Source organism: Peromyscus leucopus, chromosome 18, assembly GCF_004664715.2.
Source record: "Peromyscus leucopus breed LL Stock chromosome 18, UCI_PerLeu_2.1, whole genome shotgun sequence".
Lineage (NCBI taxonomy): Eukaryota > Metazoa > Chordata > Mammalia > Rodentia > Cricetidae > Peromyscus > Peromyscus leucopus.
The window spans coordinates 27,080,590-27,095,345 of record NC_051078.1 but is presented as its reverse complement, the minus strand read 5'-3'; positions in this window follow the sequence as shown (position 1 = coordinate 27,095,345).

Sequence of the window (14,756 nt, the reverse complement as noted above, 5' to 3'; positions counted from 1 at the left end):
GGGCTCCTCCCCCATGAGTGACTGAGTGTCTGTCTTGTGCAGGCCCAGCACAGATAATCATGACTGTTACGAGTTCATAACTACATTGTGTCACATATAGAGAATGAAATTTTGCTGTGCTAATCCATGTCTTCCAGCAATTTACATTATTTTCACCTCTTCTGTAAGCTTCTCTGATTGTAGACGAATTGCTAAATGGTCTTATTAATAAAAAAAAAAAAAGAAAAGAAAAGAAGAAACTTGGAACCAGAAATAGGGATTAAAGCCTGAGAGAGATCAGAGACACGGGAAAGCCACAGCTAACCTCACCCCACCAACTCCACAGCTTCTAAAGGCAAGCTACTTCCTGTCTACCCACACCTATATGCCTTTCTGTTCTGCCATCTGATTTTCTCTCTCTGTCCAGCTACATCACTTCCTCTTCCTGCCCAGCTCTGTCACTTCCTATCAGGCTGTACAGACCTCCAGACCTTTATAGTTAACTAGTGTTGGAATTTAAGGCATGTGCCACCACATCTGGCTCTGTTCCCAGTGTGGCCTTGAACTCACATAGATCCAGACAGATCCCTGCCTCCCAAGTGATAGGATTAAGGGAGTGTGCTACCATTGCCTGACTTCTATGTTTAATATAGTGACTGGCTTTTTGCTCTGATCCTCAGGTAAATTTTATTAGGAGGCACAGTATATTGGGGGACACAATACATCACCACAGCTGATCATCAGAGAAGGGGCTATAAATGACTTCTTTAGGTCTGAGTCCTTAGTTTTCACTCTAAGCATTTTATACAGCAGCTAATCTCCCCATGCATCAGCTTTCATTGCAAGGAGAACCTTCTCTGACTGTGGTTGAGGGTAGCCTTTGTCTAAGGATTGAGGCATATAAACTTAGAAGACAATGTGACATTATGTTTATGAAGCTAAACATGAATAGTAATTTCTCTCATCGGACTACTGACTTTCTTAAACCTGGGTTTGTGACCAAGTACAGCACTGGGAAGGAATTCCCTTTTGCAGTGCACACCTCAGATCCAATCAGAGAGACATTAGTTATCCCATAACAATCATGTCACTGCTGCACATGTGGTGTATGTTGCCTAGGCAATTGGTGGTGGTGTTCAAAGAACTCACTGGGATAAGACTGTAAATGCCCTTTTGCTCTAGCAGTCTCTATAGCATCTTCCAGAAGTTTGAAAGTTAGCCTTCAGGAAGGAGAGTTCAAGCTTAATTCTAGCCTGATTTCTCTCTGTCTTGCAAACAAGTCATGATGAGTCTTCCTTAACAGAATCTTATCATCTAAGTCTGGTGAGCAACCAAGTGATACAGCAAGAGCCTATTTTTTTTTTTTTTTTTTTTTTGATGTTCTCTGGGGCCTCACAACCTCACAGCCTCCCCGATTTCTCAACCTTATCCCGATTTCAAACTCTTCACCCCAGGTATTATTTCCCCTCTCTAGTTCCATTTTATATGCTCTGTTATTCCACTTCCCCTGGCCCTCTTCACCACCACCACTGACATTTTTTTTTCTCAGTCCATGGGTTATACAGGGTTTTTTTTTCAAGCTAATTGTACATACTTAAGAATCAAAGCTAATTATTCATCCACATATGAGACAAAACATTTAGCATTCATTTCTTACCTTACTTAGTATGATTTTTTTCCAGTTTATTTATTTTTATTTTATTTTGTGCGACAGGGTTTCTCTTGTGCCTTTCCTGGAACTCACTCTGTATCCTAGGCTGGCCTTGAGCTCACAGAGATCCATCTGCCTCTGCCTCCCTAGTGCTGGAATTAAAGGTGTGTTCCACCAACACCTGACCAGTTTTATACATTTAGCCTTGCATATTAAGCTAAACATCAGTAGTAACCAGCAGAGTGGGGCAAAAATGAAGAGTATGACACTATGATTAAGTGTCTGTAACAACAAAATTTGGTGTGATGCTAGGCTTGTGATGATGTCATATTCTAACAGATCAAAAATTGCCCATTCTTCTTGAAATGATATGGGAAAATTCCCCATAAACAAAACTGGGAACAGCCTTTAGGAGCTCTAGATGGCTTCTGGGATATGAAGCATTCCTGGAGCAAATCATCAACTGCACCAAGAGTCATGTGAAAGGAAATGAACTCTGCAGAATAGAGTTTGATGTAGATTCTTCTGCCTTCAACCATAATACAGTTCATCTTTGCTGACCATGCGATTGCGATATCCATATGTAAAACTCTACCTACATTGCTCCCAATCTTCTGAATCGATCTTTTATCTAGGGGGAGGGGAAGAAAAAATCTCTCTCACAACATTAATTCATACTGGGTAAGGTTACCTTATCCAATGGAAAATTATATACATTTTGAAATTATCAAATTGCCTTAAATTTAAAATACTGTCTCAATCTTTATCATTTGTTTCTTAGTGAAAGCCAGTTTCTATGTCCTAGTGGTGTTTGATCGATCATTATTCAATTTCATTAAGTAAAAGCAAACATTTAAGACATTTATAAATAAGCTATTGTCATATTGGTGAAATAGATCGGTTGTGTTAAATTTAAATTGTGTAGAAGCATCTAAAATTTCAGTTAACTCCCTCACATATGTGTGCATGCATACACACACATAGTTGGGAAATGGCTCACTAAGTCAAGTGTTAACTTAACAGGCAAAAAGATATGAGTTTGATCCATGGATTCTGTGTCAAAAATGCTGGGTGTGGTGGTGTGTCCTTATAGTCCCAGTGTGGGAGAAGTCAGGACAGGCAGATCCCTGGTTAGCCTGGTTCCTGCTGGTTAGCCAGGCTAGCCAACTTGGCAAATTGAGGCCAGTTAGAAACATCATCTCAAAAGAGAGAGTGAATGGTACTTGAGTAATTATACCCAAGATAGCCCTCTGGCTTCCATATGCGTACATAATTATATACACATAAACACAAATGAATAAATAAATAAGTAAATAAATTTCAATTAAATTATTTCAAAAAATTGGAAAGTAGCATCTAAGTTTAGTTACCTGTGTTAGCATAAAGAGTTGGAAGTTAACATAAAAGAAAATGCATGTTACCTCCTTCCATTTGCAAAAGTGAAACTCAAAAGATGTTTTCCTGTAATAGTGTGTTATTATATAAGGTTTTTAAGTGCAAAGACTAATTTTGAAGCATTTTTAACATCACAATGATTTGTTCTTCTTCATAATTTCACTAAAATTATACACCTGTCACAAAGTCATGGTCTGTGAACCGTAACTGTTACTGTAGTAATATGTGCTAAGAATACATTGTCATTTCACCATTACCAATCAAAGGATAGATGACACTTTTTGTTCCACTGGTATCTTATTCATTTTTTTCAAGGCTTTAAAATCCTTATTACTGTCTTAAAAGAGATTATAGTTTAATAATGCTACTAAGAGCCAGATTTTGTAGACAGTATTGTAGTATGGATTTCTGTACATATATTCATAAGCATACATGTGTGTATGCACAAGACTATAAAAAGGGATGAATGCATACACAGTTGCCAGTTAACTAATTATGGCTTAAATATGCTAAATGCTACCTATTATATATACCTTCTTTCATGTTGAATACTTAGGTTATGCTTTCTAATCCATCTTCAAATCTAGCTTATTCAAAACTGAATCAGAGTTTGTGGCCAGACTTGATTCCAAGTACAAGACATAACAGCTCAATAAATTAATTCCTTCAGATTGCATTATTTTGATTATTAACATCCAACCTGGTTGAAATGTGAATATCTCATTTTTCATCCTCATTTTTATCACTGTACTATCATCAATTGTTTCTTTTGTTGTTGGTGAGATATAGTATAGCTGTGTAGGCCAGGCTGTCTTCAAATTCATAATCTGGGCTCAGTCTCCTTAATTCTGGGATTACAGTCATTAAGTTCCACATTAGTTCTCTGAGAATTTTGTACAACTTGTTTTGATCCTGTTCACCTCCAACTCTTCCCATGCTCACTCTTCTCTCTCCTCATTCTAAATTGTGCCTTTTTTATCCCCTCAAGAACAAAATGTGCTGAGAGGTGAGATTTCATGGCCAACTCACCTCTCTATGTAGGAATTTTATCTGCTTGGACTTGCGTGGATTTTATGTATGCTATCATAATCACTGTAAGTTCTTATGAGCAGCTGTCCTACTATGCCCCAAAGACAGTTTAATGTAGTCATTTACATGTTCTCACATTCTTTCTGCCTCTGCTTCCACAGTGATCCCTGAGCCTTGAGAGCAGGGGTGCAGTATATATATTCCATTTAGGGTTAAGCATTCTGCAGTCTCTTATTCTCTATACCTTGGCTAGTCAGGGCTCTCTGTGTTAACCACCATCTATTATAAATAGAAGTTTCTCAGATGAGAGTTAAGAGATGTTTCGATATTTGGGTATAATGAGTCATTGAGAGTTAATTTAATACTATGTACATATAACAAAACAATGGTAGTAGGCTGTCTTCTAGGGCATATGAAATGTCTAGGGCCATTTTCTGGCCTAGATTCTTGGCCAGACAATGAAGGTAGGTATGGGCTTCTTCAATATTTCAATCCAATCAGAAAGTAATTCATTACCCCTTAATGTTTGTGCCACTATTGTGTAAGCATCTATTTCTTGCCAGGGCAATTGTTGTTGTACCTCACATGGTTCACCGATTGGTTTGATAATGCAGGCATTAAACCCAACAATTGATAAATGGGACCTCATGAAACTAAAACATCCTTGTACATCAAAAAACACCATCTCTGCAGAGGTAGCCTACAGAATGGGGAAAAATCATTACAAGCAATGTATCCAAAGAGGGTTGATATTTAGAATATATGATAAATTTTAAAAATTAGACATCAAGAAAATAAATGACTCAATTAAAAGCTGAGCTTAGAACCAGAGAGTGCTCAAACGATGAAATACCAACAGCCAAGGAATTGCTTTTAAAAAAAATGTTCAGTACCCATAGCCATGAAGAAAATTCAAGTTAAATATATTTGACATCTCTTTCATTCCACTGAAAAGGACAAATTTTAAAAAATGACAGATGCTAGCATGAATGCAGGTTGGGAGGCACACTTACTGCCAGTGGGAGTGCAAACTGGTGTAGCTACTGTGAAAATCATTGTGGAAAGTTCCTCCAATGCAGAACATAGACACATTGTATGATCTAGCTATACCACTACTGGGTATATACTCAAAGGACACCATATCCTGTTCTAGAGATAGCTGCTAATCCTTGTTATTTGCTTCATTCACAATAGCTAGGAAGTAGAAATGGCCTAGATGTCCATCAACTGATGAAAGGATAATAAAAAAATGTGATATATCTACACAATGAAGTATTACAAAACTATTAAGAAAAGGGAGTCATACATTGCACTGTAATTATACTTAATTATGCCTATTATTCTTTTATTGAACCATTTTAACTACTTGTGTTACCTTCCATCCTGGCGTATTTTTCTCCACACATTAACCACCGAAACTTGTTCTTGTTTTAATAGGGAACTGGTTAGACACCGGAAGTCACACTCACTGTTTGCATTATATCGTCCATTGCTTAGGATAACCTAAACTTATTCTCAATTCTTATTGTGGCTAGTTTTGAATATTTCCCTTGACAATTAGGGCTTAGATTTTATAGAAATTTTCTGAAATATTGGGAGTAGTGAAATCTTCTGAGTAGAATGGTTGAGCCATTATTAAGAATAAAGAGTTTTACAGCTAGATATAATTATGATTGGTTTTCTCCTCTGGTAGCATGTGTAGTATCTTCCAGCACTATGAAAGCTAGCTGTTAGAGATGATGCTTCCAAGTCAGTACCAGCTTGATTTTCCCATTTTCTATGAATCAAGTATATGGTGCTTAAGCAGTAGGACCTTGCCATCAAGTTCTGCAGGATAACCAAGATTAATGACAATAACCTGGCTAACAACTTCAAAAGTTCTAGGCACATATTCTTATACTTTATTATATATGCAAACAATATAAATAAATAAGAAAAGATTTCTCTCAGTCTTGTTTCAAATGTCTTCTCAACTGATGCAAGAAAAACATCACAAATGATTTTCCATCACAAATGGAAAAAAGCTTAATTTTAAGAATTTCCTTTAAAACTGTTCTGTGTGATGCAGAATTCTGTTCTCTTTGGTTGATTCAAACTTCCTATCCTAATCATGTGATTTTCTTCTTATCACTTCTTATCATATTCTTTACCCATAACATCTGGATATATAGATATTCTTTACCTATAATATCTAATTATAAAAATTATATATATTTATTGTATGAAATGATTTATTATATGATCTTCAAATTAATGAATTGCTTTGTTTAAATTAAAGATTGATATTGAGCATTGATTTTATCTCAAAGTACAACTATTTACAATGGAAAAAAGCAGAAGTATAGGTGTGAGTTTTCTCCAGTCCCACCTGGCCCCATGGTCCTGAAGCTGCTTATAAAATAATGACTCAGAGGATTAATATGATTACAAACTGTATGGCCTATGGCAGGCCTCTTGCTAGCTAACTCTTATATTTTAAATTAAGTCATTTCTATTAATCTATGTTTTGCCACATGTTCTGTAGCTTTACCAGTCTGCTGGCATGTTGTTCCATCAGCAGTGGCAGACTGGCATCTCTTCAAACTCCCCCTTTCTCTTTCCTGTCTCTCTCCTTGGATTTCCCACCTGCCTCTAAGCTGCCTTGCCATAGGCCAAAGAAGCTTATTTATTAACCAATGGGAACAACAGTGTACAGACAGACATCCCCCAGCATTTCCCCTTTTCTATTTAACCAAAAAGGAAGGTTTTAGCTTTAGTATAGTAAAATTATATATAACAAACATTTATCAAGCAAGAATTACAGTTACAATATCTAGTATATTTGTATTTGCCAAAATTAAAGAAAATATGTCATCAGCTATCCTATATTTGTGAGTCTAAAGATTCATACCTAGTTTATCTTTTGTCATAACCAAGAAAAATTATAATTATCTAGTCTTCAACTGCATCAAAGACCTCAGAAGAATATAATACTACCTAAGTAAACAGGAAGAGCATTGTAAGCAACTTCAAAAAAGGTAGAATGACAGAGACATCTAGATGCCTAGACAGTCACCCAAAGTTTCTCTGTAACATTGGGGCATCCATCTTTAGCCTATAGGTCTAAAGTCTCTCAGTCACTTTTCCCTGTGTCCTATAGAATGTCTGGCAGTCTCATCTGTGAAGCAGGAACCTGAAGGACCATTTCACCTTGTTTTGGCAATTTCAGTGGTCTTTTTTCCATGTGTCCTATATGTCCAGTCAATACAACATTTTGTCAAACAGTCCAGGCAAGAACAGTTTCTTTCCCAAATGGCTAACTTCTGCCATAAGGAGAGCAAATTCCACGTGGAGTTTTTTCAATGCCCATTATCTTCTTTCAAGTAAACTAGGACTGCCAGGAGCAGATGTGTCTCATTGTCCAGAAAGTCTAAGTTTTAAAAACATTTTATATTGGTGAAATTATCAAGGCCACTCCAAGTAGTTAAAAGGGAGTTTTATTTAGTGGCGTAACTTACAAATGAAGGGATAGGTAGGTCGCAGGTTCTGGGAAAGACGCAGCACACTCGAGCGGTGTTCTCTGGAGTCCAGGATCCAGAAAACAAGAGAGGGTGGCACTTCTGGATCTCGGGTCTTCAGGGCCCTCCCTTGGCCCCACCTTGTAGGCATGATAGTTACTGAAACCTCAATAGGGGTTGGAACTTCCAGAATGGCTACCCACTACATTTTAAATGCCATATTCTGTAGGTTTTTGAAGTGTTTGAAGATTATCTACCCAATTTGAATATATCTATGTATTCCTAGAAAATTTAACATGACTATAAATTTGACTATTAATTCATATTTCTTAACTATTTTTAAATGAGTTGCATAAACATAATACCTTAAGCAAGAGTAGAAATATATATACAGTATAACAAAATTAACTTTAAATTTGTAACAATAAACTAAAATCAATAGCAATGTAAAAAATTTAAACAAGTTGTTGCTCTTTAAAAGTAGATTCAATTATCTACCTTTTTATCCTTTCATATCTATATCATATCCCCTTTTTTTAAGAAAAAGATTAACTGTGACCAATAACAATTTGTGCCCATCCCCTAAACAAAGTCAGCTTACTATTAACCAATGGAAACAACATATATTCATAGTGTACAGAACGACATACCCCAGCACTTCCCATTTTCTATCTAATCAAAAGGAAGGTTTTAGCTTTAATACAATAAAATTGTATCTAACTAAAAGTTATCAAGCAAGAATTATAGTTACGATATCTAGTCTATTTGTATCTGGCAAAATTAAAGAAAATATTTCATCATCTACCCTATATTTGTGAGTCTAAAGTTTCACACAAGTTTTAAATCACACTGGGTCACTAAACATTAGACATTCTCATCACATAGACTATAAGTATAGTGAATACACATTGCAATGAAATGCAGCAAAAATAAAAACAATTATGAGTCGAATGTTGCAGTTTCTGATTCATCTATATGGTATGCATACTTAATAAAATATAAATATCATGCTTGTAGAAGTAGCCAGAAAAATTCATATTGAATCTAATTTTATGCAAATGTTATTTGGTAGCTACTCATATTTTTCTGAATCAGATAGTAATGCTAATATGGTGGTTTGAATGTGCTCTCCTCCACAGTCTTAAACATTTGAATACTTAGTTCCCAGCTGGTGGTACTGTTTGGGAGACTTGGCAAGTCTGACATTGCTGGAGAAATTGTCACTGGAGCCATATTTTAAGAGATGAAAGAAAGACTCATACCTTTGTGAGTTAACTTTTTCTGTTTCATGCTTTTTGGTTCAAGCTGTGAGCTCTCAGGTTCCTACTACTGCTGTCACATCTCTATTTAACCATCATAGCCTTTAACTTTCTTGAACTGTTAGCCCAGTTATATGTTTCTTCTACAAATTCCCTGGCCATGGTTTAATTACAGAAATAAAAAAAAGCAATTAGCACAAACAACTTGTTAATATGTTTGTTGTAAAAACTAGAAAATATGCAAGAATCATGTCTCAATAGAGATTAAAAGTGGCTGCTCTCAACTCTGAGACTAACTCAGGCTCATATTCACAGTGGAACCTTAACAAGTGATAACAGTAGAGATAATTGTGATTGCTGTGGAAACAAATTATAATAAAAATATAATAAAACAATATTTCATATATAGATTGTATGCTTGAGTTAAAATCATATTAAACAAGGGCAAGACTTTCTCATGGTGTTATATGTGATCTAACAGTAAGCCAGCACAATCAAGCATGCTTTTATTTCTTATCTAACAAACAATTCAGAGTTAATAAAATGGCATGAAGTAATAGCAATAAAATAAGAAGATAATGAGCAGAGTTATTCAGTCTCTTATCCCAAGTCTAGATTGCTTTTCCAAAAATGTAAGGAAGCAGCAGTGACAGCCACCCTGTTAAATGCTCACTAGTAACTTGTGTCAGACATTTTGCTTACATAAGCCACTAAACAAATTTCATATGCTTTACTTCCTTACATGGATCAGATCATACTTGAAATGATCTGATTCCTTTGGTACTACTGTGTTCCCCAAAAGATTGTGTACCCTAATAAACTTATCTGGGGTCAGAGAACAGAACAGCCACTAGATACAGAGGCCAGAAAATGGTGGCACACACGCCTTTAATCCTAGCATTCCAGAGGCAGAGATCCGCCTGGATCTCTGTGAGTTCAAGGCCACACTGGAAACAGCCAGGCATGGTAACGAGAGCCTTTAATCACAGGAAGTGATATCCAAAAGCAGGAAGGTATGTAAGGCATGAAAACCAGGAACTAGAGCTGGTTAAGTTTTTAGGCTTTTAGCAGCACAGCTCAGCTGAGATTTATTCTGGATGAGGACTCAGACACTTCCAGTCTATAGAAACAGGATCCTCTGAGGAATTGGCAAGGTGAGGTGGCTGTGGCTTGTTCTGCTTCTCTGATCTTCCAGCATTCACCTCAATACCTGGCCCCAGGTCTGTTTTATTAATAAGACCTTCTAAGTTCCATGCTACAGATTCCCTCCCCCCAATTTTATGAAAAATATTCTTTTCTTATGCAATGTATCCTGATTACAGTTTCCCCTCCTTCTGCTCCTCCCTGTTCCTCCCCACCTCCCTTCCATCCAGATCTACACCCTTTCTGTCTCTCATTACAAAGGAACAGATTTCTAAGAGATAACAACAACAGATGACAAAATACAATATAATCAAATAAAATCAAAACCATCACATAGAAGTTGGAGAAGACAAACAACCAGAAGCAAAAAAGCCTCATGAGACTCAAAAACCCACTTGTTGAAACACTCAGGAGTCCCATAAAACTACTAAACGGAAAGCTATAATAGATAAGCAGAAGACCTGCTACAGATCCCTGTAGGCTCTGCACTTCCTGCTTCATTCTCTGTGAGTTCATACGAGCTTCAATCACTCGATTTAGAGGGCCTTGCTCTCCTGGTGTTGTCCATCCCAGAAATTATCTGATTTTTAAAATCTACTGTCTTTAGAGAACTCCTTCTCTATAAGCACACGCATTTAACACTACCAGTACAAATATCCATGCTAATAATAACCACCATACAGTTAACACTTGCGTGTGGTTCCTGTAGGCAGTGAACTAGGAGCTTCATACACAACATATAGCACTTTTCTCACACAAATCTTCATTTTGTAAATGGGAAAATTGAGGTTCCCCAAGACTAAATTATTTAATATTGTTAGACCCCATAACCTAGGGTCTCAAGTGGGCACCCCAAGAACCCAGACTCCAGTTCAGTTGATGCAACAGCACGAGGTTTTTATTGAAGCGACTGTACAGACAGGCTACTCTTGTCCCGAGAGCAAGAATCGCATCTTACTGTAGCCACGTGGGGGCTTTTAAAGGTTAAAAAAGGTTTAAAAGGGTTTAAAAAAAACCCACAAAAGCCATAAGATTACAATTCCCATACATTTTCGTTTCACTAAATCATGGTCTGATCACAGAGTGGGTACAGTCACATCCACATGTACATTCTTCCTGAAACCTCAAGGGGGGTATCAGGGCAGGAGTGGAGTTTACACAAAGGTCACAGTGGTCCTTCCTGGAACACTCGCAACTATCCCAGTCACAGTTGAGCACATCTCTTAACAGAAATCTCTTTACATTGTTACATTGTTACATTGCAGGGGTGATTGAGTAATGGCTGAGTCAGGTTGCCCTTGGAACTAGTTTTCTTTTTATCCTTATTCTTCTGGGGCTTGGGGGGTGTAAGCCTGAATGGTTTGGGTCTTTAAATATCACGGAACTGCTGTGTGAAAGAGTACACAGCACTTAAATCTACACTTGTTTTCCTTAACATTTGTTGTTTCTAAGTACCATTAGTATAGTTTCACCCAAGTGCTTACACACAAATAATGTCTACTTGGTTCTTTATCCTAATTCATTTTAATTGGATTAGTTATTGCACAAATATCACATAAAATGCTCCAAACAAGCAGGTCTCGTGTGCTTTGGATCTTTATAGTAATCTCTTGCCACTGACCACATGACTTTTGATAGAATATATTGACCTTTCATAAAAATTATCTGTGAATGTACATTATATCTTTCACTGAGGTCAATTTGCATTAGTTATGAGATATACAGTCTTACATTTAGGTCTTTTCATATAGTAGATATTTGCCCTCTTTGCTTTTAACCATGCAGATAATGGCTTAACTTGTAGGCTATGAGACCACAAACCCATGCAGATCAATGCATATTTCTTTCATTTAAAAGCAAAAGGAGGAAAACAAAAACCTGGACTTACAAATAATTTCTTTACCATTGACCCAGTGTTAGTACGATTATTCAAACCAACCTTTTTAGGAATCTCAAAGAAAACCTTAAGTTTTTAACCAGCTTTTATTCAACACAAATGGTAAATCTTAAAAATAGCAAACTATGCAGTATTTGTAACTTGCCTTGTGCAAATTCCTTTCTCCTCCATCTTATAAACTGTAATTACACTATCCTGGTGAAAAGGAGCATTCTAGCATCAACTACATGGGAGAGAAAGAGATTCAAGCTCCTTCTAAGCCTCATTTCAGAAGCTTGGCATTTCTAATGAGTAAGTGATCTACTGAGGTAAACTTGATACAATCTCAGCCACTAATATGATGGTAATGGAAGATGGAGGTCTTTGAAAGTTTACCTCTTAAAATGCAATGCCTTTCTAAAATGGATAGTGCAGGGATATTGCATCCTTTTCTGTATATAAGCATTCAGCAAATTTGGTAGCCTAAAGCTGGAAAAGGCCTCTTATCTAGACTCCAACCATGCAGGGTGCTCATCTCAGAATTCTAGTTTTCAGAACTGCAAGATGTGTTTTGTGTTTGTTAAGCCATTTAGGGCGGTAATGCTGAATGTTATGCAGGAAAGGCATAGCAGAACAGAACAACTCACTTCAATGTGGCCAGGAAGAAGTGTGAATGGTGAGGGGACAGGGTCTCAATACTTGCATTATCAGCACCTCTAGTGAGCCTCCTCCACTTACCATGTCCCACCTCCTGAGGTTTGTACCACTTCCTAACACCATTATTAGCCTTCTTGAGGCCATTCCAGATGAAAGCCATACCATGTGTCTCCTTTTGTATTGGTTCACAAATCTCCCGGGATAGATGGTTATTTTCTCCATGGACAAAAGTGGTTCACCGCACCTTCAGAACCTTTGGGAATTATATCTCAGGAGAACAATAACTTCATGAAAAGTGGGCTAAGGGTCATGACTGATTGTGAATCAATTTTAGGAAATGCTCCCAATTGTCAATATCAAGTTAATATAAATTACTCAGCCTAACAAACAGCAAAGACAAAAGTGAAATCAAGCATTTGAGTAAATGTCTTTTAGTCACTAGTTAACAGGCAAACTAAAGCAGGTATCTATACCTAACAATAGAGAGTGACATTCTAATTTATTTAGGAAACTCATAAGGAAACTCAGCAGGAACAGCAAAAACGAGAGTAACAGCAACAGGAACAAATATCATGACCAGAAATAAATATCATGATCAGAAATATGTAGTTACTAACTATGTATAATGAGCTCCAGAAAATCAGGAGGGATAACAGGTAGAATAAAAACTAATCTGCTTAAAGGCATGACTCTGCAGGCCTATGATCCATAATCACAAAGTAGGATAAACTGGAAGAAATCAACAGACAGAAGCATAATCATCCAAACTCTACAACAAAGACAGGCTCTTGAGAACAAAGACAGAAACTCTTGAAAGCATCAGGAATAAAAAGTGAGTTCTCTCAAAAGGAATGCTCATTAAGACTAGCAAATTGCTTCTCATCAGGAACTGGAATTCAGACAGCACTTGAAAGGCATAGATAAAGGGATTAAAGATAAAGAGAATTCATTAAGAATTCTATATTGGTAAAATTATCTTTAAGATATGTACCTACATCAGCAAGTACAAATATTATTTTTCATTAGTAGATTTGCACTATAAGAAATAACAGAGTCTCCCAAATAAAAATGGGATAAGATAGAGCCTCAGAACAAAATGAATAGGTTAAAACTACAAGTCTTTCTCCAACTTTATATGAAAATCAACTCCAAATGGACCAAAGAACTTAATGGAAGATCTAAGAAAACACTGAAACTCTAGAGAAAAACAGAAAAAAAAAAAACAGTTAAAAAAAATCAGGCATAGGCAAAGACTTTCTGAAAAGGACTCCAATATCTCAGAAAATAAGAGCAAGAATTAACTAATGGTGTTATATCAAATTTAAAACAGGTGGCCCTGCATAAAAAACAATCAACAAAATGAAGATACAGTCTACAGAATGGAAGGAAATCTTTCTTAAATATCCCTGTGACAGATGATTAAATCCCAGAATATACAAAGAATTGAACAAAACAACAACAAAAACAACAGTGAATAACCCAGTTAATAAGTTCACAAGAGTATTGAACAGACATTTTATCTTTACATATTTATATATGTAGGTGTTTCTTTTTATGTTTAGCAAGTTTGTGAATGCAAGCACACGTGTAGGTCAGAGTACCCTCACAAAGTTCAAACGACAACTTGGGAGCCAGTTTTCAAGGATCTAACTTGAGTCAGCAGACTTGGAAGCCAGGTCCCTTTCCTTCTAAGCTATCTTATTGGACCTCTGAGAAGACACTTTTCAAATGAACAAGTACAGATGGCTAATAAATACGTGATAGAAACAGCCAAGATTCTTTACCATCAGGAGATTACAAACAATCAAGCTGGGAGTTCATTGCACACCTCTGGGAAGATAGGGACAGCAGGAGTGTGAGGTAACTGGTTTCCTTGTGTCCACATTAAGCAACTGGAGTAAAGTGAATGCTGTTGTTCAGCTAGCTTGCTCCATGTTACTCAATGCCCATCCTGAGTCCACAGAACTGTGTCACCCAAATCACATTGGGTCTTCCCCTTTCATTTAAACCTTTCTGGGAACACTCACATATAAATTCCCAGATGTGTTTCCATAGCAATTAAACCCTGACAAACTGATGATGAGGATGAACCATTATAATTGGTGACTAATGTGTGAGCGTGGTAAAAACAATGAAGAAAACCCCACAGTTTTTAAATTCCTTTCCAAGAAAACCCATCTTTATTATTTATATATCTAACCAGGAAATGGACTGATTTTTTCTTTGAATGGTGAAGTCCTTGAGAGAAGGCATCAGGATTTATTCATTTC